This window comes from Poecile atricapillus, chromosome 3 (assembly GCF_030490865.1).
Source record: "Poecile atricapillus isolate bPoeAtr1 chromosome 3, bPoeAtr1.hap1, whole genome shotgun sequence".
Lineage (NCBI taxonomy): Eukaryota > Metazoa > Chordata > Aves > Passeriformes > Paridae > Poecile > Poecile atricapillus.
The window spans coordinates 48,080,011-48,107,350 of NC_081251.1; the positions used below are offsets into that span (position 1 = coordinate 48,080,011).

General features: G+C 39.1%; 1 protein-coding gene across 5 annotated transcripts in view; it reads right to left on the reverse strand.

Moving 5' to 3' along the window:
- Positions 1 to 27,340, reverse strand: part of HS3ST5 (heparan sulfate-glucosamine 3-sulfotransferase 5) — a 191,450-nt gene that overhangs the window by 15,475 nt on the left and 148,635 nt on the right. The window contains exons 1-2 of one of the 5 annotated variants that reach the window (XM_058836543.1): positions 16,971 to 17,190; positions 14,776 to 14,896 (exon numbers count right to left, since the gene is read on the reverse strand). The exons of 1 other annotated variant lie outside the window; for it this stretch is intronic. The gene's annotated coding sequence lies outside the window, so the exon portion shown is untranslated. Of the gene's footprint in view, positions 1 to 11,570; positions 12,331 to 14,775; positions 14,897 to 15,920; positions 16,131 to 16,970; positions 17,196 to 27,340 lie in introns of those variants that run through there. 3 more of the 5 variants (XR_009277377.1, XM_058836542.1, XM_058836544.1) reach the window with 3 other exon arrangements.

Below are 27,340 nucleotides of genomic sequence, written 5' to 3' on the forward strand. Positions count from 1 at the left end.
TTGGTGAACTTAATCTAACTTGGGCTTCATGGATTAAAGAGGAACCAATCCTTTCTTTGTGGGTGCTTGTGACTTACTATCACTTTCCTAGAAATATATTTTTTAAAATTAATTTAATTTTTTTCCCTTACCCATCATAACCACATGGGCTGTCTGTATTTTTAGATATAGACATATTTTGCCTACATAGTAAAATATGCTAGTAATGCTGCCACTAGAAGAGGCTGACACTTGTTTGCTACAGTTACTGGTGAATCAGTGAAAGAGACAGAAGGCATGGATTTAACTAGATGGAAAACTCATGTACTTTATCCAAGAGCTTGAAATAACTGACCTATGCAGTTCACATTTGTAATTGTAATTACAAGGTATCTCTGGTTTGGCTTTGCTCCTGATGCTCATTTACAGAACCTACAACCTGATACCTTTTGGGATCAAGGGATGGCTGCAGCTTCAGCCCTGACTATTAAGTCCAAATATCGAAAACTGTAAAATAAACTGCACAATTAAAAAATATCTTGGTTGGGTGAAAATTAATGGCAGAATATCTCAGCATTTTGTTTATTTGTCTGTGAAACATACAAAACACTTCCTCATGCTCTAAAGGACCCTGTATTTAAAGCAACTGTTACATAAATATACCATAAAGTTAAACTAGTTCTGTTTGTCCATGAAAACATAGTTCTTAAAGGGTCCTGCTTACAAATTGTATAGCTATCAGAGTGAGTGACATCTTATGAATGCCTCAACAGATGGAAGAGTTGATCTAATAATGAAGAAAACAATACTCACAAATAATTTATTTGTCACTTGGTGGGGCAAAAGAAGTGTGAATAATTTACTTGGTCAATATTATTCAATCATCAATAGAAGTGGTAGAATAATTTATAAATTTACTTATGAATAATTTATCCATCAATTGATGGCAGGAGGAAATTAATGAAGTAAACAATATTCACATAACACTCAACAGGCTCTCAGAGGCAGGGCAGGGAAGAACTGGGAGAATGGATCTCTTTTGTTGGGCTCAGAGCTACCAAAGGGCAGCTGCCCCTCAGTCACTTCTGTAGCTTGCTGATAGTGGTGACCTTTTTCATTTACCCACCCAGGACAACAGTTCTGCAGCAATGCCCTGAGAGCGCTGTGTGGTTTCTTTACGTGCTTGGGGTGGTGGGAAGCCATGTGGAAATTCCTGCTCTGGTGTTCCACTGGCTTCTGCTGTGACAGCTCAGGCCAGACTCTGCTTGCTCTGACATATGGCATCAGAGGCTGGGGGCCCTCTCAGCCTCCCAGCAGCTTGAAACTTATCATGCAGCTGAGAAATGTGCTGGGCTCTGCTTGTGTACTCGGGGTAAGAGACAGAGGGCTTCCCTCAGGGAACCACAGGACACTGTCTTCTGTTTCCAGTTAAAAAATTAAAAGTCTAAGGAATCTTATAGAAAAAAATATTGGTTGCATAACTGAATTGTGCTGTGGCAGAAAATATGATACAAATTGCTGACATGCAGAGTTGAAAACAATCCTTTTGTCCACCATGTCTCCTCAGAATGCAACTTCACATGGCTGCGACCATCAAAATAATTTCAAGGCAAATTTTATCTGAATGTAATTTTTAGATTTCTTCAGCTTAGAAATGTCTTTCTAATGTGGCTGTGTGTGGGGGAGGTTTCATTCCATGTAATTCATCCAGAAACACCCCACTGCCTTCTGATAGCATTCACTAGTTTGCTCTCATTTTGCTCTGCTACTATTGAATGAATCCCTAAGAAATCCAGTCTGAACATTAACCAACAGCCACAACAGAATAATTTTAATACAAATCACCTGGAAATGGCTTTTTGTGTTATAATCTCACATTGCAATCACTCTCATAAAAATATAAATATAAAGTAGACATAAGGATACGAGTAGAAGGCTTTTTTTCTCTTCTCAATGTACTAAGTTTAATAGCAGATATATGTGCAGTTTGGGATGAGAACAGATGCCCTTTATGAATAGACTAAGTGGAGGAATCAGCTGGTTTATGTCTTCCTCTCAACTCTCACCAGGATTTTTCCACTCTGTTCCTTTGTTAGCTATAAACTGTAAGCACTGAAAATCAAAAAATGAGGGAAAGTTTATGAATTATACACAGTCACAGAATTTATTAGTGTTCCATGCTCATTCTCTTGGGAGACACTGGAGGAAAAGCTTTGAGCAATTTCCAAATTTTCAAATGTGCTCTCTGTGTCTTTATCTCATTCAGTTTTTGATATGGTGCGTAAATTATTTATTGGGACTACCATTATTTTGTTAGCTTGTGTTGTCCTCTGGCACCATATCTGCAGAATGATATTCATTTTACATTTGCAATGACTAAACTTAAAAGAAATCAGTTCATTCCTTCTCTGTTCAGCTCTCATTCTGTAAAATGATGTGAGAAGGACTGAGATGTGAACAAAATTTCATTTTGACCTTGAATCCTAATTACTGTTTTCATCCTGCCATTTCACAGGAGGTTGCAAATAAATTAATTTAAGAAATATTTTTATTTTCTTCTCTGTCTGTCTCTGTCTGTCTTTCATGGAGGAAGGAATTGGAAATAAATTCCTCAGCATCATAAATTCACCATCAGAGCTTAATGAATTATGTGCTTTGCTGGTTAAATTCAGAGAAGGATCTTTTATTATATATTTTAAGTCTGTAACCTTCAAGTTAATTTTTGAAGATGTCTCATAACTTCCCAGCTGCAGTAATATCCTGAATGGAACACCTTCTCAATTACTTCTCCTTACCGTGTGTAAAAAAGACTAGTCGTTTTCCACACCCAAATGTACAATATGTTCTTAAGCAAATGTTTATTATAACTGACTTCCTCCTTTGTTATGCCCATAACACACTTACATTCTTTCCTGACATCTCTCACCCTGCCCTGCTGATATAATTACCAGTTAGCAGGCTACCAGCAAGATTTCCTTTTAACAATTTATATAGGTAGCTTTACATGCGTCCTGGGGTGACTTTATGATACTGGTATCCCCAATCGTCTGGTTTATGTTATATATTAAGTTCTGCACCTTTAAGACTGGCTTTGAGAGCAAGAGAGGGGGAAGAAGAAGAAGCCGCAGTTTGTGTTGGAAGAAAACATCACTCCCACACATCTCGCTCCTGGACTGTGGTGTCTGCAGCTCGGACAGACAGCGGGACAGAGCTTCTCTCTGGCTTTTAGTTAGTTTTAGCTAGCTGAGGCAGAGGAGTTCCCTGGACCTTTGTTTTTTCCTTTTTTCTTGGATCTGTGCAAGCCTGCTCTGGACTGAACACCCAGCCAAACCCCGGGGGCTCACGCCTGTGGCCCACCGGGGCCTGGGCCTCGGCACTTTCCAGCGCCAGAGGGACTGATAAGAAACTGAGCGAGCCGAGCTACACCACATAAAAAGGACTTTTCTTCCTAGACTTGCCATCCCATAGAACAGCAAGAGGTTTTATTATTTAATATTATTCAATTTTCTGTTAAATAAACAGCTTTTTCCACTTCTCTCCAAGGAATTTTTTTCCTTTCCCGGACCAGTTGGTGGGGAGGGGGCATTTCCCTGGGGAAATCCCCATTTGGAGTTTTCCTCCCTAATTTGCCCTAAACTAGGACAACATGCAAAAGAATGTGATAATGCACTGGAGCCAGATCATGGCTTAGCCTGGTGGAAAACTTTATCCTCACTGTTTGATACAAGAACAGACTTGACTACAAAATAATTTTACCTCTGCTGGAAAGTTCCATTGCAGTGTGTCCCTTTCCTGCCCCTCCTCAGGGCTCCTTGGCTGAAGCCTTCTTGCAAAAAAGGAGGGCATTCTAGTGGGAGTGGGTTCATGGTTGTTTTGTGTCCTGCTGTGGTTCACCTTATGCAAAAAGGCCTGCTGATATCTGGTCAGGAGGCCCAGTCAGTGAGGTGGTAACCATACTGAACATCTGGCTGGGAGACACTGTCATGGAGCTGCCTGTGTTTCAGGGCAGTGGCACATCCCCACCTGAGGCCCCTGTCAGGATGGAGGAAGGATGGCAGTGCCACAACTCCTTCCCTTTGCTGACAGCCACTCAGGCAAACAATTTGCCTCCTGGCATTTCTGCAACAGGCCCAATTTTCTGCAAATACAAGATCACAGACTAGAATAAGGAAACAATATTGTAGTATTACCTAGCTCTATTTTGCTAATGTCAGCTATGGATTTCACTGATGTCTTTCAAATTTCTGTCCTATCTGCAGGTTCACTTTAATCCTTCAGTCTTTGAAGATGCTTCTCTCATAACTCTATGATCATTCCTGCTGCTAACTAACCACCTTATTTGATTCTAACTATATTTGTGGGGTTTGTGTGCATTAATATACCTATGTCCTGTATTACTTTCTTGAGCAATTTTAATTCTTGAGAATGGCAGGCACTTTTCTATTTTTGATTAAATCTAACATATTTACTAGCTGTGTGGTACAGATCACAGTTAAGAATACATGCAGGTGTGATGATGTCAGTGTCCATGCTGTTATCAATACAACCAGACTTCTGGAGAGTGCACAATGAGATAAAACACCTCTTACCTCCAAGATCTAATGCTTTTTATTTAATCGTTGCCTAACAGAGTGTGTTTGTAGATGTCTTGATGACATCTTGATGATTAGGTGAGGTAAGGAAGTCACTAAATTCTGTTTTATAAAACAGATGTATGTAGTAGGTAAGAAAAGGTACCATGGAAGTGAAATTTAATTTATGCAGAAAACCTTGCTTTCCATGTTGTCCTTCCTCTTTGTGTTTGTAGAAGTATTTTTTTTTTTTTTTTTTTTGTCCCGGACTGGTGCTGTTTCAGTGCCCTCGCCAGCTAAACCTACCTGCAGAAAACAGGCTAAAATAGTAGCAGCAGCAGCAGATTTATCAAACCACCCTGTATCAGAGGAACCATTCCCATGGTCCTGCTGTGACTCCTGGATCAAGGTGTTTAGGCAAGTACAGGTGTCCTGATCCCTGCTATCAGGTGACTACTCCCTGCTGCTCTCTGCTTCTCCCCAGTTTCCTGCTAGGAAGCCTGTCCTGTTAAGATGTGAGACTGCTGCTACACTCCTTGGCCACCAGGGACAAGTCATACAGGTATATACCATACTGGTATGACCCATGAGAGGGTGTTTCCCTGCACCTGCCCACCTTGAGATCCCTAGGGCCCTGTGCTATTTATGTCTGCAGGTCATGGATTTCTGTATGAACCCTTAGACTGGTACTACATAAAAACTGGCACTAAGCCTCATTCTGCCTAACTTACCCCAAAAGGTGTCATTCCACATCAATTTACACAGTGCCCAACTTCAGGCTTTATTTACACTGCTGTGTGAATAACAGGGCTGACTAAAAAGATACCAGCACTCCATGTACATTCACACTCCTTATCCTTATCCTAAATACTCACAGTTAGGTCTATTGGAGAAACCAGATGTACGAATGTGTTTATAGCCTTTGATGCACAAAAAAAAAGGAAAAACAATCTCTTTTATCTCTAGGAATGCTAACAGTTTTTTGTCAATCTATGAAAATAACAAATACTTGCTTTGAAATTAAGTCTGTAAGCTGAATATTAATGAACTACTATAAAATGACTAGCATCTAGTCTACAGTGTAAGTGTAAAAGAAAGAAAATTAAGCCATCCCTCCAGCTGTCTCTGGTCAGTGAGAGATTTCTCTGCACAAGGCTGTGCATCCTGCTCCTTCCAAGGTCACTGAATGGGCCAGCCCTGGCACACAGAGCCTCAGCAAATGTTATATCTGTTATTGCAGACTCTGTAAAGATATAAATGTTACACAACAAGAACAGCTGCTGGGCTTATCCGTTGAATGAACAGAAGATAATGCAATTGAGTTTGCTTTTGGCCAGGGAAGGTCTGGCTTAATGCTTTAGATAGAAATGTGTTTCACGTGTTCGACACCAGTTTAACACCTGGAATTCTAGAACAGGCTCTAGCCACTATCTTGCTGCATTCCTACACTTTTCCCAGCAATGCCCCAGCATCCAAGCCTTGACAGCTGTGAAACTATGAGAATCCTGCAGCCTCTGCTGCTTGGAAATGTCTCTCAGGTTGCAACTTTGAACAGACAACTTCTTCCTTTGTTTGGGATAACCATTTTCTTACATCAAAGCCTTCCCTTGCCACCTAACAGAAGTAATGGAGCTGAGACCTCTGCTGTGACTCAGAGTGCTTTGAGCTGTACCAACCGTCTGCCTTATAGGGAGGGTGATCTGTTTCAAATTCCCATAGAAGAACAGTACTATTATTACTGCTAATTAATAGTAGGCAAGGACACAAACCCATTCCAGATCAAATTAAGTTCCAATCAAAAAGTCAGCTGTGATTTCTAATTGATTGCATTTTAAAATCAATCAGTTGGGTTGTGTATGTTTTTTTCACAAGACTCAACAGCTTGCTGATGCTTGTCTTTGTAGGGGGACTGAGATTCAAGTGGGACTGAGCAGATTTCTTTTTTTTTCGAAGTGGAATTGACTTTTTAAATGGAAGATCTATTTTAATTAAAATTTTACAGTGAGATTTGTCAAGCTCATGTTCCTCTGGAAGTTTATTATGAAGCTATGTGGAAAGAAAGATACTCTATGTATTTGTTCTCTCCCAAAAGGCCAGAAGTTAAAATGAACCTCTGTGCCTGCTAGCACATACAGACCCCGTGGGCCTCCTAAATTCCTGCTCAGCCAAGGCTGCTTCACACCAAGAAAAGAAAATATCATCACCTCTCCATAATGGTAGATTAAGTTTTCCCTGGTTCCCTCTCTTTGAGAATCAGGCTCCAACATAACATTTATGGGTGCTAAAGAGCCGAGAGGGTTGGTGAAGTTTTAAACCAATAACATCAGCACTCCAGCTAAATGGGGCATGATACAGTTGAGTTTGTTCACCCCCATCCCTTCTGTGTGTTATATGAGTTAATTTAGTGCTTCTGGCTTTCCTCTTGCTGAGCTTTCAGGGAATTGTTGTTGAATAGCAGTTGACTGCAATTGGCCATGAACATTCAGAATTAGGAGGGGCAGTCTATGGAGCATCTTGATTCAGACTGTGACAATTAAACTCTTGGGAAGTTACAATAGTATAATTAATGATATTGGAGTTAAATCTTTGATGCTGCAGAAGAAAGCTATTACAAAAGCCTAAGTCTCCAAATTCCTGGACTCTGGGTAGATTATGACTATTTCAAAAAAAGGTTAGTAAGGAAAAAATATAATGTGGATTAAGCACTCTGTATTATGAAGGATGAATGAAGGAATCTCAAATGATAATGATCATGGATCAGAGGAAGTCGATACTATATGACATACAACAGTGATGCAGGTAAGCATGTAGCTGAGTAAGCCTTTGGAAAAACAGGTCAATATTGAACCAACCATTCAACAATATGGAATAACCATAAAAATCATGGGCTTCAGCATCAGAGCACAAAGATTTTAGTTAAACACACTTTATATTAGTAAAGAAGCCCCAAACAAACAAGTCTACATTTCATTGAGACTGAAAAATCAAATTTATGTCTTGGGCAGAACCAATATCAAATCCTTTGGGACTTAGCTAATGGAAAGAGTGTCTTACACTTGTATGTACAATAACGGAGAGGTCACATTACCTGGGACCCTGGACAGATCTCCCTGTCTACAATGTACATTATATTTTCCTATCATTACTCTTTATGTTGCCAAAGCACAGTTAAAGTTGCTGGAGAATCAATGTATATCTCCTTCTTGCTATTTCCTTCTTAATAGGAGGAAGGATAGAAACTGGCTTTGGTGTGTTGTGTTCCAGTGTTCTTAACCAGGTGACTCTCTCCGCTGTGAGTTGAAGGCCATGCTCCTGAGGGACACAATGGCACAGACACTCTGTAACCAGTGCAGCTCCGAGAAGACCCACCCTCCAGAATGTGATTTTCCTCTCTGAAAAATATACCTGTCAGTCAATAACAGCTCTTCTCATTCCTTGCTTTTAGGAGAAGGGGAAAACCCATTATATTCTTCTTGCACTCTCTCTGTTTTCACTAACTAAGTCATATTTGCCACTGTAAAAGACCTATTGATTAATTTAATAGATCTTTTGCTCTTTCTGCAGATTAACGTCTTACTTTATATTTTACTTTTTTTTTTTTTTGTGCAATCTTCACTTCAGTCTATTTAAGCATGCTGAAATCTTTATAGCATTTTTAAACTCTTCATTCTTTTGTCCCTTAGGTATCACCCTGGGCAGGGGTGAAATCACACAAGCACTCATCAACTACCAGTCACAAACAGGGCCCTTCCCCCCTAGAGTGGTGTCTGGTGCGAAGATGACAAGTGTCAAAAGCACTTGTCACTCAGAAAGCTGACATCAGGATTGCTGGGCTAAAAGTTAACTCCACATGCCAACGGGGATGAATAGCAATACATAAAATTTTCTTCTTTTTATAGCAGAAAAAATTCTGACTCCTTAGCTCTCATCTCTACTCTGGCTAGAGCCTTGGGAAGTCAGTCTGGGTGTGAAGCTGCAATAAAGCCTGGGGACTTCAGCAGAGGCAAGAGGAAGACAGCTAATATACCAGTGTGATAGTGTGGTGAGCACAGTGTCAGGGTAGGAAAAGCAGGATGCAATGCTTAATGATACAATACCTCCTCAGTCAGTGCCCTTAATGTCAAAAGACCCACCAAACAGTTTCATAGAGACAGAAATCTTGATTCAGAGCCACATTCTGGAAAGTCACTTTCCTCCAGATATTAGTCTTAAACCATGACCTCGCAGTGTGCACTGTTCCCATTGAATTGAATATTTAAGCTTTCTCACAAATTTCCCATCTGCATAGAGCAATTTGTTTGTTGATGCTTAGACATGATTGACATAATTTGACAATCTGGCTTATTAGCTTGCTTTGTAACTATGTAAAACGCTGACAATGATTATCCCAGTTGACTGAGGACATGCTTCCTGTGACACAGTAAACAAATGTAGCAAAGGAGGCTTTTTTCCAAATGATTGCTCCAACCCCCTAATGAGACTGCTAACTTATTTCATCAGGGTTGCACTACACCAAGCGTCTTAATGAATCCTCAAGTCACAAAGCTCCGTTTCCAGAGCCTGAGGTACAGCAGCTAGAATTGTATGCCTATGGACTTTTCTCTTTTTAGCTGCGTGCTGCATTATAATGAACCTATTTATTATACTGCCTGCAAAAAGACATTTCTTTGGGAAAAAAAAAAGTATTTCGGAGACTTAGTTTCAAAAGCTACCAAACTCCTTAGAGGAGTGCTTCTTCCTATAAATCAGTGCCTCTTAATGGAAAGAACATGATGAAAGAATGAGTAATGGTAGGTAAAAAAATAAGGATAAATCAACCTGATCATTAACCTGCTCGCACAGTAAATTCTCTGTACTCTGAAGGCCAGGATTTAAGACAGTTCCTCTAAATCAAAGGATTCTTATGCATCCTGTTCTGCAGCTCCCTTCTATAAGTTATGTTTGGATAGTCAATGACCATGTGTAGGGGATGTTTCTCAGGTGTTCATAAATATCAGCACTGATTTATTTGGAGAAAATAACACATGGTGTTCCCAGGGGTAAAAATCATTACTTTAGTTTTGGTGCATCTAATTACAATAAGTCTATCATCCTCACCATCTCCTGTAACTATCCAGGGAATTGGCAGAGTTTAACAATGAAGAAGACAAGTGCTCCAGTGTCCAATTAAGGTTTTCTTTGAGGATTAATAAATCATGTCTCATCAGCCCCACTGACCCAGAGGTGTTAATCTTCACCTTATCACTCTAATCTTGAAGCAAAATTATGCAGATCAAGAGCAGCCAAATAGTTGTGTTAATTGTTCCATTAGGCTGATGAAGTCTTTATACCCGTATCCAATAATACACTATTCCCTAAGTGTGTTCAGATGCTCTGTTACAGACCAGAAAACAAACAGCAAAAGCAACTGCCACAGCTATTTGGAATAGGTGACCAGTAGCTTGAGCTCCATACTCAGCTCTTCTGCTATAACTGAGCTGAAATCACATACTGGAACAAGGCACTGAGAAGCTGAGAAACAGCGAAGAGAGGTTTTAGCACATCTAAATGCAGTTGCAAAAGGAAACAAGTACTGTAGTCAATAATGGAAAGAAGACTAAACAGTTATCTGTCCTGTAAACAATATCCTTGATTAGAAGACATAAAAAATACTGTTTCATTTAAGGGCAAGGATCCAGATATTTCACTGCAAAGAGTTTTTCTCACTGACAAGTCTACAGTAATCATGGAGAGTGTGGCAAATTGAGTTAAAATATCCTCCTAAGCACTACAATAAATTAGAAATCACATTTTATCTTGTTTCCAGCCTACATTTATTTGCTCTTGTTTCTAAGTAATCAGGTAGGTTAAATTCTTTTGTCATGAACACTCACAAAAAGTACTGAATTACATTAAAAAAACATTTCATAACCATTATTTTTCAAACAGTTCCTTCTCCTGATTTGAGTTAAGCAGTAAAGGAAATGTCAATTGATACCTTTAAGGGTCATATACTTCTGTGCCCCTGAACAAAGAGGGAGAGAGACAGGATCAAAAACAGAATAATTTTATGGGGTGGGTAGAGGGAAAAGGAAGGAGGGCTGGATTTCAAAAGGCTTTTGAATGTGTGATCTATATTCTTATTCACACAATATTTACTTCTATATATGTCTCCTTTTCTTCTAAACAAAACACGAGACTTTCTTTTCCCTCTTCCCACTCTGTCACACTCCTGAAGGAATGGGACAGATTCTTCCCTCTTCCAGGTACATGACTAAGGAGTGTGTGTTGAATTCAAGAGGACAGAAGCATCTCCTTGAAACTGTTAAAGAAAGTTAAAGTGTTGGGTTAGAGAGAGGAAAATGAGTAATGTTTTTTCCCCTCTTTCTCTTTTCTCCAAAATGTGATTCACATATTATGGTACTTTCTGAAACTCGTGTAAAGACTCTTTTACACTCTAAATGTACCCCTGAATGTCTCACCTGAAGAAACAAAGAAAATATTAAACAGCAGATTTATTTGCATTGTTTGTCTCAGAGATTTCTCAGAGAAAATGGACAGCTACTATTTCATCCATACTATTATTTCCTCTTTTTTTTTGTATACTGAAGATATTTCAAAAAGATTCATCCAAAAAAAACCAGATAAGCTATTATTATGTCTACCCTCTGTGTCCTGTGCTGAGAAATGGAACATATCGTTATGTTCAAATAATTTAATCTGTAAAAAAGACGAGTGACTTACACATAAAAGTGTGCATCTTATAAAGCCCCTAGATGGGATCATTTAAATGATTAATTTAACCAATATAGTTTTGAGACAAATTGATTTGCCTCTTTTCCCCTATTTATCACCCTGTATCCCATTAAACAATTTAGCGTTTAACAAAATACTACCAGAATAGAGCACTCCCAAGGTCACTCTACTAACCCTCCTTCAAGAGCCCCTTTGAAATCCTCCTCTAGTATAAGACTATGAACAAAACAAAATTAATCCTCTCTTGCCCTCCAGCCTAAGAGGATTCAAACTCACATATCTTACGTCCCAAGAGAATTGCAACCTCTTCATCTGTGTGCCGGAGTCTTTATGTATGCACATGCATATGTCAGTACTCAGAGACAGAGAGATGGACAGAGCACTTTGTGCTGCTCCTGAGAAAGTGCTTTTGTTTTACATTAAATAATTAAGGATTCCTTGAACCAGAGAGCAGGAGAGAGCACAACCATAGGGCAGCAATTTGGGCACTCAGCTGGGAAAGAGGACTGTTTTCTGCTCTTTGCTTCAAAGACTACTTTCTATTTAAACCAGTGATTGCTGTGAGTTCTTCCCTCTGCCCTGCCTGGTGAAGCATGTGAGCCCTCACCTTCCAGGTGACTGGTTAGGTGAACCAGCAGGACTCCCAGGAAAAGAGATCTTCCCTTGTTTGCTGCAGCTTGTGTCTGTGTTGGGGCAGCTTCTGATACTGAGTGTCTGTTAGGTCATCATGTCATCAGGTCACTGTCTTGACAAATACCCCAAAAAGCCATTTAGCATTTCAGAAAGCTCAGGCCAAACACAGCAACAACTGTTGCTTTTATGCTGTACTGGTGTTAGACTGGCTTCTCTTCCCAGGGGTTGGAGGAGATGCCAAAACTACCATTTTTCTAGTCATGTTGGTTCAGAGAGGTGCCTTCAGAACATGTGGTTTATTGCTGCCAACAAGTAGGTCACTCAGCTAGGTTATCAAGATTCAAATTCTTACTCCAGAACAAACAATTAATCACAAACCTCTATTCACACCGGGTGAATGAATGAATGAATGAATGAATGAATGAATGAATGAATGAATGAATGAATGAATGAATGAAAGAAAGAAATATCGAGGAAAAATGTGGTATAAGGTTATGTTTGATTCATAAAATACAGAAAGAGGGCTTGGCACCAATCTGTAAGGCAGGGTTTACAGTCAAGGATGTAAGAGAAAGGAGATATTTGTCTGGCCAGGGGCAGACGCTTCTTTCCCATTCATTTCATTCCTTATTAGTTCGGGTGCTTCCTGCACAATTCCAAGGTGGGGCACCACACCAGGGAGCTGGGAGTCCAGGAGATGATAGGTAAATACTCTTCATTTCAGAACCTATCTTCCAAATGCCAGAGCTCCTAGGAGGGTTTAACTTACAGCCTCTCCCCTGTTTATTTCTTAAGATTTGCAGAAGAAGTAGGTGTTTCCGAAGCTGGCTGAAGACACTCATATTCAGTTGTTGTGCCCAGAACAGAAAAGAGTGAGACAGCACTGGAAATTGTGGTGTCGACAAAATAAAATCATTTTAACAGAGAACATTATTGTAAGACAAGAGAAATATTTAGAAAGTAGTTAATGCCAGATCACTCTCATTCATACATTTTTAAAACAGATTGATAGAATGCATCCATTTTTTAAGTCTTTTGCCTTTCATATTTCTTATTAGTTTCTTCTGTTATGGAATTCCACTGAGTGACTATCTCTGCACATTATGTACAGAACATAGCAGAACAGTGGAATACTTTTATATCTTCTTCAGTCTGTCTCCCTCTGCCTGAATTTTAATAATAATAAATCTGAATGGTTATAACACAAAATTGAAAGCAAGCTGCCTGACAAAACAGGCAGAATGCATGAGCAACATCAGTATTGCCTTACTTTCCAGATGTGTGACAAATTACATCTAGTTTATAAAGAAGATGTTATTACCCTTGTGTTTCTTCAAAAAACAAACAAAAAAATGACTGCATGATGGTTCTCATTCTGTTTGGCAACAAAATGTTAAAAAAAAGAAAAGGAAAAAGCAAATAAAAGGATTGAAAGTCTGTCTGAGATGATGAAAAATAAAGTGTGAGCCATGTGTACATCTCTCACTAAACAACATTCAGTTCATCTGCCCAGACATCCTATTATAACATTTATAACAGTTGCAGACTTTAATAGAAGCCCTAATTCAATTTGCTGGAGTCTTAAGAACAAACCTCTATTTTAATCAGCTGAACCTCAGGAACATGAAATTGGTAGGATCATTTCCACACAATATGTTAGAAGTTGCACTTTTGGTTTGCCACCAGTTAGTTTGGGGCACCTTTTTCTGCCAGTAGATGGAAGACTGCCATTTTACATCTATGATACTTAATCTGGTTTCTTCTCCAAGTTAGAATTTAATTTCTCTATTTATTTTAAGTTTGAAATAGTTTTTTGTCACCCCAGGAAGACGATAGTTGAGGTGATGATTTCTTGTGGGTTGATCTGGAGACAGGAGAAATATTGCTTTTTCATGGAAAGAGGCAAGCAGATGATGAATTAAGAGAGCCACTGCCATAAATGAAGCATGTTTCTTCTGCCCAGGAAGAAAAGCTAGGAGCTGAGGAAGTATCCAAAACCCTTAAAAGTGCCAATAAAGTAAAAAAAATATCACAAGCCTGTCTCCACACTAAATATGACCCTCCCTTGTGGATAGCTGTTCATTCTTAGAAGATCAGAGCTGCAATGGGCTGTCTGCCACATCCTCTTGTCACCTCTAATTGAGGTGTAAGCAATTAGTTGCCAGATTCTGTGGCACAGATTGAAAAAAGATTATCTTGGCTACAGAGAAGGAGCTTTTGTCAAAGACCTGGAAGAATATTATTTGTTAAGAGTTAACAATGTAGAAATCTTACTTGAAAGAGCCTGATTGCAGTTTTTAATCTAATAGAAAAAGCTATAGCACTCATTTTGAGCACATCAGTTATTACAGTTTGCATCTGACTCTTCAGGGGAGAAAACATAGGCTGACTGTATTTTCTTAAACTGCTTTGTATATCCCTCACTAAGCACGGTGTGAAGTCAACAAATAATGTATGTGGATTATCCTTCAGGGATCACTCATTTCTCTTCTGATAGCCTTCACTTGAAAGAGAGACTATCTGCAAACGCCCTCTTTCTAAAGGGAAACTCTTTCCAGGTTTCCTCCAGCTGAGGGCACACCCCTCTAGGGACAACAGGATTCCCTTTCTACCCTTTCCTTGTCCTTGGCTCTCACTTAGTATAATTTATATTGCTACACAAATCTATTGCAAGCAAAGATTTAAAACCAAAAAAATTGGTCTACTATGCAAGTATTAGACTGCAAGCTCAGCCCAGCAAATTTATCTTCTCTAAGATTTGATTTCTTCTCTGTCATTTCTTCTTCTCCACCTAACAATTTTAGCAAGAAAACAAGTTCTGTCAACATAGCTGCTCTCAGCATGCTGTCCATATTACCTCAGTAAAAGAAGGAAATTTGATGTCTGGACATATGTAGTCTTGTGGAAAAGGATCTTACTTCACTTACTGACAAGCCTAGTGGTGTAGGTAACAGCATTTCCCAAGTGGGGTGGCCTTGCTTTAAAAAAAGAGGAGAAGAAGAAAAAGAAAAAAATCAATATTGACTCTTGACACGTTTTCATTTACATCACTGCATTGCTTTCAGACTGGGCACAAATCAATAAGCAGCTTTTAACACTGCTCAACTAGTTTGTTCTATGTAAAAGAAGAGAGATTTGCCTCAAGTGGCTTGTTTTTCCCCTTTGGGCTCCAGGCAGACTCTCCACCATTAAGAGTGTGTGATTCTCTGAGATGAAGTTGAGTTTATTTGACTGCTCTTTCTGTGACTGATCAGAGGAGCTTGAACTGTAATATTAATCACACAACATTTTCTTCATCCCTACTTACAGTCAATTGACTTTGTACTTAGTGAAAGCGTCTCAAGCAGCCAACTCAATGTACCAGAGGGCAAGAAGTCAATAGGAGGAAGAAAGATTTAGTTTCAAAACACACAGAACACAGCCTGTGGAGCCACTGACACACACATATCAGGCACTTTATCACACCACAGGTGTGATGCTGTCTCATGTTTTTATTTGCATGATGAAGGCACCCTCAATACCTTTTGTTCGCTAGGCCCCCTCAGCTAACTGCAACTTTTCTTTCAACCTCAGGGTTACATGAAGGTGTAGGAACTAAGTAGTTTCTCCAAACTGCACTGGGTTCAGCAATTATTTAGTTTCAATTTAACTCTCTATATATTTCACCAGAGAAGTGACCCATGAAGTAGGCACCTTCTGCCTCACAGATACTGATGGCTGTTACTCAGATGCCAGGCATATGTCATGCTAATAATACTATCCATATGCTTAACAAATACCAATTTGCCTAAGGCACCATTAATGCCATTTTAATAGCCACTTGCTTACAATGGGCCTTCTAAAACCACATCATAACATATTGATTTTTGAATATAGAAGAGAGGGAGTACAGATGCCCAGGAGGTAGAACATTATCAGTTTTGTTTCAGCACACCACCTCAGAGAATTTTTAGCTCATGAAGCCTCGACAGAATTTTTCACACCAAAGAAGTGCACACAACATTGAAAACAAGAGCCTGGAGGATTCATTTATTGGATGTGATTCCTTAGAAATGTTCTTTTCTAGAAGCAGACTCTGTGTGAAGTCCAACATGCCATAAAATGGGCAATCATGTCTTTTCTAAGGCGCATTTTAGACACGCATGATCAGAGTCTTCCCACTTGTGTAAAGCAACTCGTTGACTGCCTTCATTGCTTCCATGGGGATTTTTCCTAAATAAAATGGAATCCTCAGTAGTGTGGGACTGATGTAACACCAAGCAAAATGTTGTCTCTTCTTCTCTGAGCTTTTCTGGATTAGATCTCTAATTTTCTATACACAGATACATGTAATATTAAAATAATGTATAGTAAAGGACTACGTGCTCATACTAGATGTTTGCCATGGTTTCAGGTGGATAAAATTGATATCACTTGGATGAAACACACTGAGAATATTTCAGACAGATTTTTCTTGTTATTAACTTTTCAAAATTTCCATGGACTGGCCCACACCTGTATGAAATAGCTGTTGTCTTAAACCTGCAAATCAATTTTGATCTAAACATCCAAGCTTTTTTGACATTTGTTTCTTACTAGTTTAGAGTTACAGGACAATATGTATTGCCCAGTGGAAAACAGTACAGTCATAGAATAAAGAAGGACTTTCAATCATAGAATAAAGAGGGACTTTCAAGGACACTCACAGAGATCAGTCAAACAAGACAAGATTTTAAATCTGTATTCCTATCCTTTTGGGAGGGGATTCAATCAAATCAGTAAATGAAAAAGTAAAATTAACTCTCTATTCAAATCCAGCCAAACATTAATCTGGAAATCAATTCTGTATACTACCAATTTTGCACAACTCTTCAGCCCTCAGTTTCTGATGCAAATACAGCAACCATTTGCTCTCAACTTCCTTCCCTGACATTTGTGATATAGAAGGCAAAACGAAATTAATTGCTCAATTAGGGAGCATAAAATTGTATTTCTTGTGGAACGGATCCATTTTATTACGGTTCGTACTCCATGTACCAGTACCAGATACATAAGGCTTGTATTACTACTCACCAAAAAGCCCATTAAATGCCAAGTCCACAAGCATGCTCCAGCTGATCTATACTTCTCCACCAGTGGGAACTGAGGTAAATTACCCTGTATGGTGTGATGGGCTGTTGCCCAGAAGCTATGAATGTAGGCAGTGCACAGCCACAGCAGCTATCTCCATGGAACAGCAGAAGGGTGAAGGATGAGGGCAGGACTGCTGGGAAGTCAGCTCTGTCCCTATCAAATGACAAACAGTGTTGACACCAGACAGGCTGCCCAGCTGCCCCTACATCTCTTCTAAAATTCACCGACTACTTAGCTACAAAATGTGAGCAGTACCTTCATCCCCAAACTTGCAGCAGATATAAAATTTCACACCCACCATAAGAGTACTTGCAGCTCCTGATTTCTTTTGTAGATCTCTGATACTATGTACTTTCAAAATTTATTCTGAATACCTACTACACCAAGTAAAAATGGGTACCATTTAGCAGTTCATATAATCATAAGAAAATCTGAGGTCTAAGAGGGAAGGTCACTTGGATAACCTTAAATCTGATTTTCCTGTCAATTAAATAGGCTCATCCTAATTACTGAGAATACCACTGAAGAGTTTACACCAAAAATAGAGAGCCTCACCATTATAATTTCCCTATTGTATAGAGGCACACATGGAAGGGAGATGGAGTTGAAGCATCTTGTCTGAGTAGCTTCATCAGAGCAGTAACCAAGAGATCACAGAGCCAGCCATGCCTCATTTTCCACAAGACCTGTGAGAAAATCCCTAACTGTGGAGCTGAAAGATCACTGGGGAGAGATGAGGGAAGTGATGGATACACGGATCTGGGTGTAGAGGATAGAGATAAACTAGACTTGCTTTTGTGAATCTTGCAGCTCTATTAGATTAAGAAGAACAGGACAGACTGTGTTTCAGCTCTGACTGTTCCAGTTCAGCAGTATAGTCTGGCACAGATAATGCTAAGCAGGGTTGCAGTGGCCTTGGGGTGAAAACAAATAGTTCTAAACCTCCTGTAACAGAGCTTAGCACTCCCTCCAAGAGACCACACCACTGAAGTGCAGCATACGTTTAAGTGGACAGTCAGAGTTCAAACATATGCAGTCATGCTGGTATTTCACAAAGGACTCCATTTGGGATGAAAAAGAACATGACTATAAGGCCATGGGAATTTTTCACCATCTGTGATAATAACTCAGAAAAAGCTTGGCATGCAATCTGCAAAAGATAATTCTCTTTTGGGGATGAAACTCCAGGATTTATTTCCAGGATTCAAATATTAAATTTTTTTAACACCTTATCATCATTCATGGAAGCAAATTATTTCTGTCCGTGGCACAACTCTTTGAATGAGTTGCTAATCGGTGTAAAACATTTGCAACAATGTATTTGGTCCAAGAGTTGCAAAAGACCAGTCCCAATTCCGTACTTAGGCTGATTTCCAATACAATACTCCACTACAGGTTGTCCAATTGTTTCATATCACATTTTCTGAAATCAGAAATTAAAGGCTGATATGAGACACAAAAAATATAATCAGTTGGTTTTCTGAGGTTTTTTTACATCTGTTTACATGCACAAAAGTTCCATAGCTGTTAAGCAACAAATCTCTTTAGGTGTACATGAATTAAGATTATCAAAATTACATTGTTAAAAATCCCAGAAATTGTCATTAAGAAGAGAGATATTATCAGACTAAGCCAAACTGACAGTGTGCCTAGGTAGTGATTGTCTTTCTGTTGTCAGGGTAGAGCTGTTCTCTGGGCGGGTTAGAAAGTTCAGCCCAAGTTTGGACCAGTGTCCAAAGTGCCCAATAAAACCTGTCCCTGGTGCTTCCTTTTCCCTGATGCCATTGTCCCTTCATAAGGTGTGCCTGACCCAGTGCTAACACTGCTGCCTCTGGGCACACAGGCTCAGACCCCCTTTCTCATGACTGTTCTTTCCCCCTGTGCCGAGAGAACCTGAGCAAATTATTCCTAGAAATTTCCATGGGAGAGCAAAGTCTGCCAGCTCTTTTCTTCTCCCTACTTCTCCCTCTCCTTGCAATTGAATGGCACAAAATTATTAAGAAACAATGTGGTAAAGTATGATCAAAATGTTCATTTGTTAATGAGCATGCTTAATGGAGAAATTAGTTCCTGACCCTCTCAGTCAGTGATTGGGTTGTGCTCAGGATATGGTACTTTTCTGCTTTCATTATTTAAAATTCTGATGTCAAACTTAATCCTATTCAGTTTGTGTCCTCAATCATTTCTTTTGACAGCAAGATCCATTGGCTAATCATTTATTCCTGAGTCGGCTGGGGCTTGCAACACACTGGTTATTAATCAGATCAGGTTTTGTATTCATTAATGGTGAAATGCAATGAAAAAGCATTCCCCTGCCTCAACCAGACTAATTCCACACAACAGCACAAATGTGGATGTGGATTGAAATGAAACCCGCATAGAGCTGAGAAATTCTGGCCTCAGTGGGAACATCAGAGAACCCAGGACAAAATCCTACTCATGACTCATTCTCTGCTTTGGCTTTGTCTGAAGTTCAGGATTGCAACAACTCTGATCCTGAGACCATAGAATGCAAGGGCAGTCAAGATACAGCTAGAAGAAAAGTATTTGGGGAACATCCTCTTTTCCATTCTTTGCTGTCATTAAACGAATCTCATCGTTCAAATTTTGTGTTACATTGGTGTTAAAAACTGGAATGCTCTGTGTGAAGCCACAGGCACTTTAGGCACATTGGACATCCGACAGTTTTGTGACCTGGCTGTCTGGTTCTCATCACTGGTGTCTGCCACTTGTTCCTCCCCAGCCAGGCTGGCACAGCACCAGTGTGCAAGTGCCTGCTTATTTATATTTGTAATCTTGGCCCTGGCACACAGTGGTGAGCAGGACCATGAGTGTTACAGGCAGGGACATCAATTGGTAAGGACATGCAAAGGTACCAATCAATGTTGCACATCCTGTGCCCGCTGTGATATCTAAGTCCTTTGATCTCAAGTAAAACTTAAAAAGCAAAATAAAGATAACAAACATCCCAGCATACATACCCAGAAATGTAAACATCTATAAGGGAAACATATTGGGGTAATATTTAAACCTACTTTTATGCAGAAAAAGAGTTTTTAAAAGACACAATTAACTGAATTCTGTATTGGTTTGCAACAATTAAAAGTCCAATGCTGATGAACAAGTCTCGGTAGTATAGTGAGAAAATTGCAGTGGCATCTCTTCAGAGTCCAGGAACTAATATCAATAGCTTTGGTTTTTTTTATGCTTCTCAGGAGTATGAGATTAGGAGAACAATTTTCCTGCCACAAAGAGTACTAAGAATTACTGAGCACAGCATTGCATCTTTATGCTGTTAAAAACCATTTTAAATAGCCCTCTGGAGAAACAATTTAAGAGAGATGGATTTTCCACTAAAAGGTGCTTTCTTGTTTTACATAAGCATTTCTCCCAGTATATACCTAGAGCAGTCACACACACAACCACATGTGTCACTGGAGGCACAATTTCTTCATGCTAAAAACTAATATTCCATCATGTGGTAACACTACAAGGAAGAATGCACATGGTTCCAAGAGGTGTTAAAGCCATGAAGCGGCATTGCTATTGCAGTATCCAACACTACATTGGGACTGGTAAATTAAGAAGTCCATAGCCTGCTCTATATCCTGCTCTTTGGCCTTAAAAGAAGTTTGCAACCCAAAGGCTAAATACCCTTTAAAATAGGGTGAGCACAGCTATTTCACAGCCTCCTGAACGGTGCTGGAACATTGGGTTAGGGAATTTTAGGTGGCATGAACCCAAGTGCACATCAGGGAGAATGCTCTCTGTTAGTGAATAACCCAGGACAGTGCTTCAGCCTCTATCCTGGCACTGTCTTACCAGTGTGGATGCAGCCCTTGGGACTCCTGATCCTGAGAGAGGATTAAAAATGGGCTAAATATCTTGGACCTGTACTGAGATCAGATTATCTAGGGGATTGGACAGATGGAAGTAAGAAAAAGAAATGGGCTGTTCATCAAAATCTCTACTAATTTCTTGCCTGGAGAAGTTACATAATGACTACCAGGTACTACAACACTTTTATCACTTTTTGAAATGGATTTAATGAAAGATTCATATTGTGCTGCCTGACACTAACTTTTACACAGAAGATTGCTTGGTGTATTGGCATCAGTTAATTATTATCAAGTAATTATTCATCATATAAGCATAAATGTATTTAAAACAGGTCCTTTTGAAAAAAAAAACAAGGGTATGATTTTGCAGTACTACTGCAAAACTGAAATAAATTTCTCCTGTCTTTAGCAGGACTAGGAACCAAATTGCTGAGGACCATCAAATATATTCCTATAGGAAATAGATTTGCAAAAGTCCAGGATAATTTTTATTCAATTGAGTCATACTCTAGGAGGGAAAGATTAAAGTGACATGTTATCTTGTGTTTTTTCTACACAGGCTTTATTCTAACAATCGCTTTTTGATGAAATGTCCAATTTAGTTTCAAAAATCTCTAATCAGGAGATTTGCCCAGCTGTTCCAGAGGAAGGTGCATTTGTGTAAGAATTACCTGTTGTTGTTCAGTTCTTGCTGCTGTCTCAATCCAGAGATGGATAATTTTTTAAAGTAAGATGTATGGAAAGCAGTAGTTTACTAGGTATACCCTAGTTCTTGTACAATTTCTTTTGTATCTGCTATTGTCACTGTTCATGCAGCAACTGATCATTTCAGGCAAAGATTTTTTTTTTGTCATCAATATTTTGGTTAGATATTTACAGAATTGTGTGAACGTAGCCTTGTTGTAGAGAACATAGAGTCAATGAATCACTGAGCTACTGAACAATTTATGTCAGAAGAGACTTGAGATCATGGAGTCAAGCTGTCAGTGCAGCACTGCCAAGTCCACCATTAAGCCATGTCCCTATGTGCCACCTCTACACATCTTTTAGATACTGACTCTGCCAGTTCTCTGGGGAGCCCATTCCAATGCCTGACAGCCCTTTCCACAAAGGATTTTCCATAACATACAATCTAAACCTTCCCTGGCACAACCTGAGGTCGTTTTCTCTCGTCCTAACAAGGTGTTATCCTTGTCTGTAGAATGATATAAGATCATTCCTTCCCCATTGTCAGTGAACCTTGCAAACTGATCTTGCCGTGCTGAAGTTACCAGACTACCAGAGAAACGTAGAAGGGGCTAGGGGGTGTCAGGACAAGCTGATGCAGAGGCTGCAGAGTGAAGCCTGGTTGCATGGGTGCCCACAAGTGCTCCAGCTGCCAGCACTGCCACAGCAGGGATCCCCCTTTCTCTCAAGCAGAGTGTGGGTACCGGAGGCAGCAAAAGCAGCTCCACCAGCAGCCCCCTGTGCCCTCTACTTTCTTACTTTGCTTTTCCCTTGCTCCACAAGGGTCCTCCTTTCTTTTGCTGTCACAAGGACAACTCCTCCAAGTTGGTTTACCATGCCATTTTTCTATAAAAATGCATGAAATTTCTGTTTTCCCACCAAGCTCCTGAAACTAGGGTCGGAATTTGGAAGCTTGCTCTGAAGAAATCAGGTGTCCAGTTTCTACTGTCCTTTCTTGAAGGTTCTGTCACTCTCCATGAGAGCAAATGATTCCCCCATCCTGCTATTGCCAGGATCCCAGTGAGTCCCAGGCTGTGCTTGCCTTGCAGCCCACCTTAAAGGAAACTGAAATACACAGGCAGAATGCAGCCCATAGCTTTGAATTTTTGGAAGACAGCCATTTTCTAGGAAAAATGTTTTAATAAATTAGTGTGTGGTGGGAGGGTGACATTAGGATTTGTAATGCATCAAATTCCCAAATTCTTCTCTGTGAAAGGTTTGGAGGCCACAGAGGACATCATACATGCACATATATACACACTTATATGAAGAAAGATCTATATATATTTTCAAAAAATTTGCTTGAAAAATTATATCTGCTTCTGTTGGATTCTGGAGACACCTTATTTCTATTTCCTATTAAGATCTGTTGCAAAAGTGTCATTCAATGTGGATATATAACATTTTTATCAGGTAGCGGTACTTAGGAACAGAAGAAAAAACTCCTATATTTGGGTTTATGTGAAAATTTCTGCTGAATTTCTGCTCAAATACTTCACTTGTGTTATTTTCCTCTTAATCTTTCATGTAGTTTAAAATGGCTAACCATTAGAAAAAAGAAAAAGAAAATGATAAAAAATATATATAAAATTAGAAAATAAAATCACAGTGTTAGCTTCTGCTAGCACAATTAAAAGACAGGTATTTTTTATTCTCCTATCAGTCAGGAAATACTCACTGCTTATCTTTTATCTTCTGCCCTCCTCTAGTAATTGTTTTGCCCTGTACTTCCTGATACAACATGTGCTTAGACTAATTGAATATCTAAATCACAGTAAAAAATTAACATGCTGTAGGCTCTACCTTCAAAAAATGTAAGATGTCACTACTTAAAATGACAATTGATGTGCAGACAAGAGAGAAAAAGAAGGTGTTTTAATTATAGGACAAGGAAACCTTGTTCTGATCTGGTAGAACTGTGACCATTTGGGAGAAACAGAGTATTTGGATGAAACATAGATGGCATATAAGGTCCATCTGTCAAAAATTTAGCATAAAAAATACTATTCAAGTTTCAGCTCCATTTGAATTACACCTGCTGGCCATACAAGCATAAAATTGATGTTTGTCTCAGTAAGAGCTGATTTTTCTCTCTCCTACCTTCATCTTTTTATAGTGCATATTCAGTGACTAATTTCTTTTAGAAATCCAAATTTCATGGATCCATGTGATTAAAGAGGAGAAACAGAATGGAAAAAACCTCACACTACTCAATGTATCAGCAGCCAATTGACTAGCTTTTATGGCTATGGAAAACAGCTTGCAAATAGTATTGATGTCTTGTCCAAAAGATAAGCTCCAATCTGACAGAAAGCCAATTTTTTTTCAATACTTTTAAGCAAATGATGTTTTTTTGTGACCTAACTAGATATTCTGGCTGACCATGCTAAGTCCAAACAAATCCAGTGTTAGGAGGCTGGTCTTGAGCAGGGTAGGACTGTGAAAGGCTTGTGGTGGTGCTTTAAATCTTCTTCCTTGGTGCTGGTGCCCAAGGTTACCTCCCCAGTGCACATCTGAGAGACTGCAGGATGGGAGATAGAGCAGGTCATTGGAAGGCATCCCACAAAATACAAACCTGCAGAGCACTGGGGTCATGACAGTGCTGAGCAACAGCACTTTAGCCTTCGAGCAACATCAGTCAGCTTGGTGCTCTGGGCTTGTTGTTATATCTTTGGAGGATGACTCAGGGAAATATAAGTTCCCTCTTAGTTTTCTTCTGCCAGATCTGCAGTTTTAAGTAAATAAATTAGTAACAGCATCTGACATCATCATCTTGTTAATGCAAGTTCTTATCCTCTGGCACCTCTGGTATTATCTTTGACCATTATATACTCTGACTGAATAAAGGAATGAAGTACAGAGCAGGATAAAATAAGATAAAAAAGGGAATAACAGAATTGGATGGACATTAGCAGAGAAGGATGGTCACTGAATTTAGGATACTTCATTAGGACTCAGAATGTCCAAATGACTTTCCCTTTTGACTGATGACTATTTGTTGACAGCAAAGTGTTTAAAAGTATCTGTGTCCCAGCTCCATGTCTTAAAATGTGTTCTTTCTTAATTTCATCTAAGTAGAATAGATTCAAACTGTTCAAGTTGGGGGCTTTCTCTAGCTGTACATGTACTACATGTATACTTTTCATGTACAGTGATTAACATAAAAAGATGTGTTGTACTGAGTGAGTTGGCTGCATATGCACTAGTAAATTAAATAGAGACATCTATATCTTTTATCTATATTTTTAATAATATTATCATCACAAAATCACAGAATCACTAAGTTGGAAGAGACCTTCAAGATCATCGAGTCCAACCCAGCCCTAAACGGCTCAACTAAAACATGGCACTAGTCTGCTTTTAAACACATCCAGGGATGGTGACTCCACCCCCTCCCTGGGCAGATCATTCCAATACTTTATCACCCTCTCTGTAAAAACCTCTTTCCTTATATCCAACCTAAATATCCCTTGGAACAGTTTAAGACTGTGTCCTCTCATTCTGTCAGTTGCTGCCTGGAGAAAGAGACCAACCCCACCTGACTACAACCACAGTTCCGGGAGTTGTAGAGAGTGATAAGGTCACCCCTGAGCCCCTTTTTCTCCAAGCTAAACAATCCCAGCTCCCTCAGCTGTTCCTCACAGGGTTTGTGTTCTTCTAATAGTGGTCTCATTTGCAGATCTTATTTAAGTCTTTAGATAATGCTTAACATAAAACTATATTGTCACAATATACAGAAATCATATATAAGATGAAATATTGTCATAAAGATGTATAGTATACTTATATTTTTGTTTACTTTTGTTACAATTTTTTATAATTTTTGGTATATAACTACATATTTTATATATATATGTATAGAATTGCATATTAAATTAAGAATATGAAACAATACACCTTATATACAACCTCTTTTTTTCTGTCTCAAGATGCAAAGCTCTCTGTTTATGCTTTTAAGATTTATAAGACAGTTCCAGTTAATCTCATTCCAGACTGTAAACCAGAATAGTTAGCTGCAAGTTATAACTTCTACATATGGTAGAAGTTATATATGTATGGTTTGATTAGAATTCTATTTTGCTGTCTAAAATTTATTAATCTACTTAATATTTTTCTGTCAATAAGATAGTGTTGGATATAAAAAGAATATGCTTCTCCTTTTTGTTACATAAGTCATTGACTTACACACAATTACAAAAATTCTCTGATGTAAATAAACCCAGAGTGGTTTCAAGGAGGATATTGTAAGAACTCCACATCGAACTTTGTGCAGTCATTTGGGGAAAGAATTGAAATGATTTTCTGCCCCCTAAAAGCAGCTTCAGGTACTTCTATCTACTTCTTGAAAAGACTGTTTAGTGGTATGGATTTGATTAGCTCATATTTTTTCTTTTGAGTCAGGGACAAGGGAAATAATGAATGACTAATCACTTCAGGTTACTGTTTTTTACACTGAGGCTATTACAGAACCAATTAAAAAATTCATACAGAAAGCTACAGAGATGTGATTAGGTTATAATGCTAATTCAGGGAATTGCGTACAGATAATTATTTTGCAGTAGAGATAATTCCAACAAAGACTGATCAGAAGATGTATCAAACACCTAACAATCACAATTTTGTCTGAATTCTTTTTAAATGCTCATTTTAAAAGCTGCAGATATATTGTGACTTTTTAAACAAATATGCTGGGCTCTTTCCTTCCTTGCCTTGCACAATATTGCCATGCAGTTTTCACAGAAGCTCAGTTCCCACTACATTCCCACACTAATCACAGCTGGGGTGTAATTCAAAGCAGCTTTGGACCTTTTTTAAATTCCACCAGCTGGTAACAGTTTTCTAGGGACTAACCCAGAACTGCAGGCAGCAGAGCACAGGCCATGGCTCAGCTGCTGAAGGGGATCACACGTCTGCGTCCGGGGCTGCTGAGTGAGACACCAGCAGTAATAACACACTTGCAACAGCCCAGGTGCAAAGGGAAAATGATAGACTGTAAATCGAGGTAGTGCTATGTCACTCTTTGTGTCTGATTTCTAGGAATGGACAGAGGGCTGGAACAAACGTGTTTATACTGTTATTATCAAATATGGTTACTGTGCTAACATCATATCTTGAAATGCAGAAGACAAGTGCTTGTCATGTGTGTGTGACTCCTCCTGACCTCCTGCACTGTATCTCCTTCTCTCTTTCCTTGTCACCTCTCTCTTCTGATCCTCTCCTCTGCAGCTGTGCTCAGAATAGGTCCTGCATGTCCCTGCCAGCAACTCATATCTTATCTCAAAACATATGACTCAGTACGATGTCTCCTCTTTTTCATTATTTATACTGTGTGCCCTACACAAAGTCATGCTACTCAGTTCTGAAAACCTCAGTGCAATTCAATTCACATCAAATCAGCCAGTTTGTCAGCTTCTCCATCACCTAAAAGCTCTATATTCACTGACCGACCTCCCTAAGCATATCTGCTACCCTCCTGCCTTCTGTCACATAAAAAAATCCAGCTTTACTGCCCTGGTACTTTCTAGGAATTGACTGATTTGAAATATAAATTGTCTGTCATTTTCCCTTTCTTCAGTGTCTGCTGACTATTTAGCTGTTTCTTCTTAACATGCTTGTTCCTCAGGGCAGAAACACTGCTCAGAAAGCATTTAGCATGCATGGAGAAGTGCTTAAGTAATGATTACTACATCGTGTGGCTGTACAAAGCCAACATTTATAGTTCCTGTTTTATTCCAAAATGTGTTT